The 6,765-nt window shown below is 45.6% G+C and overlaps 1 long non-coding RNA gene across 2 annotated transcripts; it reads left to right on the top strand.

The window, feature by feature from the left end:
* Positions 1-1,682: 1,682 nt before the first annotated feature.
* LOC136481498 (uncharacterized) lies at positions 1,683-6,039 on the top strand. 2 transcript variants are annotated; one of them, XR_010764732.1, is made up of 2 exons: positions 1,683-1,935; positions 5,251-6,039. It is a non-coding gene; the product is annotated as an uncharacterized lncRNA (long non-coding RNA). The 2 variants fall into 2 exon arrangements; XR_010764731.1 differs by having other exon boundaries at positions 5,352-6,039.
* The last annotated feature ends 726 nt before the right edge of the window (positions 6,040-6,765 follow it).

The raw sequence follows: 6,765 nt of genomic DNA on the forward strand, positions 1-6,765 counted from the left end.
GGCTATATATTACTTGTCTTCATCATTGTCCGTAGAGCTATCGGGAATAGGAGACGGGGAGACATGGACATTACAATCATACTTATTCTGCAACAACTCCCTGATCTTGTATGCCACGGAGGCGTCAATACAGGCGTACTTGATGTGGTCCTCTATGAGGCATGTGTATCCAAATTTCTTGTACGTACATTTCTATCCTTGTTTTTATGGCCACGCCCATCACCTCTTGCACAAGGGCTGCAAGGTTTGGTACATTGTGCGACTCGCCGTTTTTTTTATCACAAAAGACACCATGGCCTGAAGCTCCACCGCCTTGGAAAACTTGATTTGGTGGTCCTCCGACAGCAGATCGAAGTTGTTAGTGACTACGACGCCGATGAAGACATGGTCCTCATGCGCAAGGAAGTGCTCGAGGTTGTCTGGGATGCTGTTGGTGCGACACATCTAGAAAAGAAGGCACCAGTCATTGATGCATATCTGCATGAGGGCCAACTAATTCCGGCCGGCCACCCTGTACCACTCGGTGCCTAAACCAACGAGGAGGTGCTTACGGTCTTCACGGGGGAGGACCTCTTGCAGAAAGCACTCAACCGTCGTGGTTAAGGACAGGCCTGTATTCCGAACCATGTAGCCACCGATGACCTTGATCATTGTCTGGTGCGTGTGGAGCTAGAACGGGAGATGGAGGGGCGACTATCGTGCATGGAGCCTAAGCAGGTCGGGGAGTGGTAGAGTGAGCGGGATGATCTGGACATGGAGGGAACAAGAGTGGGATGAATTGTCCTACGAGCAGGACCTGGATGACAAACTGGCCATGGAGTGGGAGGTTATAGGAGATGGAGCTGTGTCATGCGAATGACCAAGGAACCCCCCACCGCGATAGGAATCTAGAAGGACACACCTGCATGCGTGGGAACATAGTTTTTTGGGTGCACTAATGGCATCGCTTAGTTTCCCTCTCCAGCGCACTTGAAGGACAACTGAGGGGAAGGTTGATTGGTGCTATTTTTGGTTTATGTCACTTTCCTCTATTTCAATACCATGTGAGTTTTTAAAGCCCATGCTACTTTCATTATGGGCCAACTCCTGGCCACGACGACCATACCCTTTCCTTACTATTGAAAGTAACATAAGGTCACCTTTATGCGCCAACTCCGGGTAGAAACGACCATACCCTTCCCTTGTACCGTAGAAAGTAACATTTTAAAACTTTGGTGCCACTTTCTAGAGTTCATCTTTAAAACTCTTTGGGGAGATCATCACCCCCCACAATGTTCATTACATACGGTGGAACTTGGCTCATTAATACATCTGAGCCACTACAGAACCAGAGTCTAACAATTAGCTAAACTCTGAAAATACTCTGTATTTTAATATTATTAGGTAGAGATATTTATTAGTTTTCTTTCTAATATTGGCAAGAAGGTGGTATTCCAAAGTAGGATTTATATTCTTGAAAGTTACTGAAAAGAATAAATCTAGAATCTAAATAATATGTTAAACCTAAACATTTCATAATAATCTTTATGTTCAAAATTATTGAATAAATAAAATCTTAAATTGAAATGACTTGTATATGATCAGATTCATACCTCCCGTCGAAGGTCGCCGCCACTAGTCCTTATATCAGGCCCTGTACGATAGGAAACAAACCGCACTCCCCACAAAAGGCGTTTCGGCGGCCTCTCCTGTCCATTAATCTGTTTGTCCCAACCTCCTCTACTGTGCGGATGACTAGATGCGATTTGGCAGATCCATGCGGGTGATTGGCCGGAGTCCATTATCTGGAACTGGAAATGGGGATCGACCAACGGCGATCGGGCTGTGGTGAAGGTGTTCACGGAGGAAGCCTGGTCACACTCGAGCCCCGTCGAGCGTAGCGATATAGTTTCTCAATCTCAACGTCGGGACATCATGGTCGATCGTTGTGCACAGGTAATTTTGCATCAATCTTGTTTACCTTCGATTAGCTATTACATCAGTATATGCTTGGCTCGTAAAGGCCAACGACTTGAAGACATCTGGTGACTTCAAAGTAATCAGGTCAAAGCACTACGTCAGATATGCGTTGTAGGGACGGCTAATGAGCATTTGTAGGGGCGGCTAATGGCTCATAATGAAAGTAGCATGGGCTTGAAAAACTCACATGGTATTGAAACAGAGGAAAGTGACATAAACCAAAAGTAGCACCAATCAACCTTCCCCTTTGTTGTCCTTCACGTGCGATGGAGAGAGAAACTAAGCGATGAGATTAAAGCATCACAAAACTGTCTTCCCACGCATGCAGTCATGTCCTTCTAGATTCCCATCACTATGGGGTGGTTCCTTAGCCATTTGCACCACGCGGCTCCGCCTCCTATTACCTCCCACTCCATGGCCAGTTCATCGTCTAGCTCCCGCTCCAAGGCCATTTAATCCCACTCCTGTTCCTGCTCCTACTCCATGGCTAGTTTGTCGTCCAGCTCCTGTTCCAAGGCCAGTTCATCCACTACCATTCCTGCTCCATGGCCATATAATCCTACTCTCATTCTCACTTACGCTCCCCCACCCATTTTCGCTCCTTGCACGATAGTCGCCCCTCCCACTCCCTTTATGGCTTCATGCACTCGACAATGATAGGTCGGTGGCTACATGGTCTGGACTATCCTCACGTCCTCTAGCACGACGGTGGAGCGTTTTCTATTAGAGGTATACCCCTGTGAGGACCGTAAGCACCTACTCGTTGGTTTAGACACGTGGTATAGGGTGATCGGCCGAGGTAAGATGACCCTCATGTAGATACGCATCAGCGACCGGTGCCTTCATTTTCAGCCGCGCCGACAGCATCCCCGATGACCTCAAGCACTTTCTTAAGCATGAGGACCACATATTCGTTGGCATTACTGTCACCAATGACTTTGATTGGCTGTGGGAGGACCACCAAATCAAGCTTTTCAAGACGGTGGAGCTTCAGGCCATGGTGCCATTTGTGATAAAAAAAGGGCAAGTGGTAGAAGGCGCCAAACCTCACGACCCCCGTGCAAGATGTGATGGCCGTGGCTGTGAAAAACAAAGATATCAATGTATGTACATTGGTATCTTTGTTTTTGACAGACACACCCATCGCTCATGCATGAGGGTCACGAGGTTTGGCACCTTCTGACACTCGTCCTTTTTTTTATCACGAATGACACCATGGCCTGAAGCTCCACTGTCTTGGAAAGCTTGATTCGGTGGTTCTCCTACAGCCGACTGAAGTCATTGACGACTGCGACATCGACAAAGATGTGGTCCTTAGGAGTAAGGAAGTGCTTGAGATCATCAGGATGTTGTCGACGTGGCATATCTGGAATAGAAGGCACTAGTCACCGATGCATATCTACATCAGGGCTTTCTTATTCCGCCCGGTCATCGAGTACCACTTGAGGTCTAAACCAACGAGGTGGTTCCTATGGTCCTAGCGGGGGTGGATCTCTTGCAGAAAGCGCTCCACCGTTGTGCCTGAGGACGTGACCGTAGTCTGGACCATGTAATCTCTGACCTTGATCATTGTCTCATGCATGGAGCCAAAACAGGAGTGAGAGGGGCAGTCATCGTGCATGGAGCCAAAATGGGTGGGAGAGTGGGAGCAGGAATGGAAGTGGGACAAACTAGCCTTGGAGCAGGAGCTGGACGATGAACTAGCAAAAATCGGAGCAAGTTGAAAAACTAGCCTGCTAGGCTGGTTTATGCGGGTTTCAGTAGAATCTTCTCTAGAAAATTCAAACGAGCTCCAAACATTCTAAAACATGGCACACACCTTGACTAACCTATTTAGAAACTATCCCCGAGAGATCAAATAAAAAAGGAGTTTCAAAACCCTCCTCAAATTAGGGTTTATACAAGATTCCTCAATGATGATTTTCTAGGTGCTCCTGGGAAATCAGTTAAAACCAGATTGAGATAAGTTCCCAAGGTATCATAGCACCTAAAGATCAACCACTAACAACCCAAAACCTTCAGCTCAAAGATCGAGCTTATAACATAGCCAAATCGGTAGATAAAAATCACCCAAAAATGACCACAAAAATCACCAAAAAAGAAAAAATCGGAGAAGGGAAAGGATGAACTCCAAATTTCAGCCAACAACTTGATTAAACCATCATGAAATATTCTTTACAAGACCATGTCTAGCCTCTTTCTTCATCCTCCCACTAGAGATGGAAAATTAGAGCAAGAGGTGCTTATTACTCTCTACTTCTAATCTCCCTCACAAGAAACACTTGGCTAGCCTAAGGAAATAACTTTGGGGTGGAAGAGATGCCTGCCCTGGGAAGCCACTATACTTATATGGTTATTACACAATTCCAAGAGTGCCCCTAGGTTTAGGCTTGAACCACTTAGCAACTGGGGCGAAAACGGTCCAAACTGATTTCCATACATCGGACGACCGTGAGCCCTTCATGAAGTCGCTTCGCCTCGACACAAGCTCTCTGATGACGTCACGTGTGCCCGAGATCATCCCCCGAGTTTTGAGACCTAAACCTGGCAAACCTACCACCCTCGGGTTTGAGGCCAAAACCTCCAAACACACTTGGAGTCGCATAGCCACTGTGCCTTCTCCACGATGCCGACGCGTGTCACGTTCTTCCTCAACCGACTGATCACCAAGTACTTGCGTGCCCGCCTTGACTTGATTTGATCGTTGTCTTGTCTTCGATCAACACCATCTCCATCACCATCCTCGCATGTACACTTGCTTGTTGACATGTCCAAGTGCTAGCCATCCATGGTCCATCCTTCGGTTCTCTGTCCAAGCCTTCGCGTCCGCCCTGCACTACTCCCGCCCCATCGCGCATGAACTCCTCGGTCCTCGCTTAACCTTCTCCATTGTTATTGATCGTCTCACGCTCAACACCTACACATCACAAAGCCAAGAGACATGTTGCATCACAACTCACTCATGCCATAGTTAGTCTCAGTGTATAACGCACACTTAACTAAAGCTCCGATCACCTCACTGACAATCACTCATCACTTACACATGGACACATATCAACCGTGTGTTTGCACACATCATCACATCTCTCTCTCCTCTTGTTCTTGTATTGTGTGTCTGAATTCTTGAAGGAAGGAACGCAGATTAGGAACGACTATAACAATCTGGGATCAGCCAGCACAGTTCCACACTGCAACCTTGAGTGTGCACAGCTGGCTTGGCTTCCGTGACTTGTTCCAGAACCTGAAAGTGAAAGCTTGCCTAGTTTGACTTTTGGATTGTCACATTCACAGATTCACCTCTTGTCGGTCGCTCTGCAGCCTGCTACTCGGTTTCGCATGATTTGAACATTCGCTGACAGTCAATTTTTCCTTCCGTATCCTTTTATTTTCAGAGACAAGCTGCAATTGTTAATCCGATATATTACTACTACTATTACTAGTTTGGAATTTGGAGGGGAAAAAAGATATGGCTACCAGTATGCATGAGTAGTGCGTAAGACATGATAGCAGCACACAGCAGGGGGCCTGATTTGAAAAGGTAAACTGAATTTCCATTCCACTGGCGATTCAAACAAAGCAAATGTCACTTCGGTTCCTACCCAGCTGCTAGCTGGTTTTGTTTTGGTATGGTCGTCAATGGGTCGGTCATCCTTTTCTTTTGGCATTTTCTACACGCATGAGGGATGGTTCACTTAAAAAAGATATGGTTCCTACCCAGCCTGCAGCCCCAATAAAGAACACACAGGCGAAGGCCAAATTTTCTACGCGCATGAAGAATCAAAGCGAAAGAGAATCTGAGTATCATCATGCATCACTTAAAAAAGGACTCCATCGGTATGCAGGACAAATGGAAGCCAAAAAGCATAGAAGCTTCTTCACGATACAAAATACTTTACTTCGTTTTGTAATCTTTGAATTGCTACGTTACGATACTCTCCGGGAGTTTCTAGAACCACAAGGCTTGTCAGAGAACCTTGAAATTTCTGTTTGTTCAGAGGATTTCTACTTGTCAGAGAGCCTCGGAATTACAAATTAGACTTTCAGACTTCAGATTTGATTACGAATACTGTGCTTCACTAATATGTATTTATGAGTTCAAATACTAATTCGTCACCACATTTTCTTGTAATCAAAGTACCTCAGAACAATCGTTTGGTCGTATGTTTGTGAGGGAGATTATTTGACAAACACGTTAGAAAGATAACTGAAATTGTCAATTATTTGCAAACTAAGGAAGAGTACCTGGCAAACAGAGCAGTGTCCGCCTTCATAGTCCGCACACCAATCATCGGCCACTTCTAGAAGCCCGATTTTTAAGAATCTTCTAGAAGCCTTTTAGGGGCTGTTTGGATCCACCTATATTTTAAGAATTTATCTTTTAAAAACTACTCCCTCCGTCCCAAAAAGACTGTAGTTCTACGGTTTGAAATTTGTTCAACAAAAAAACGCTCATGTAGCTAACAGGATAAAGGTAGCAGGGGTACAGAACCCACCAACGTTGAACACGTATCCACATCTCACGTAAAAGAAAGGCACCATGGCCATAAAAAATTCAAAAGACATACAGGCAGACACGTGGACGCTCACCCTTCCATACGTTTTAACCCTAGCTATGAATACGTACCTGCTAAACAGAGCTGCAAAGGGAGGCCGTCAGCCATTCCTAGGAGCATTTTCGTCATTTGCCAACTACATTGGTTCCCGTGTTTAGTCCTACAATTGCAATATTTTTGGGACGGAGGGAGTACGTAGTATCCAAACAGACCAGTTTTTTGGATAGTTTTTAAAATCTACCTACCCATATTC

This window comes from Miscanthus floridulus, chromosome 9 (genome assembly GCF_019320115.1).
Source record: "Miscanthus floridulus cultivar M001 chromosome 9, ASM1932011v1, whole genome shotgun sequence".
NCBI lineage: Eukaryota > Viridiplantae > Streptophyta > Magnoliopsida > Poales > Poaceae > Miscanthus > Miscanthus floridulus.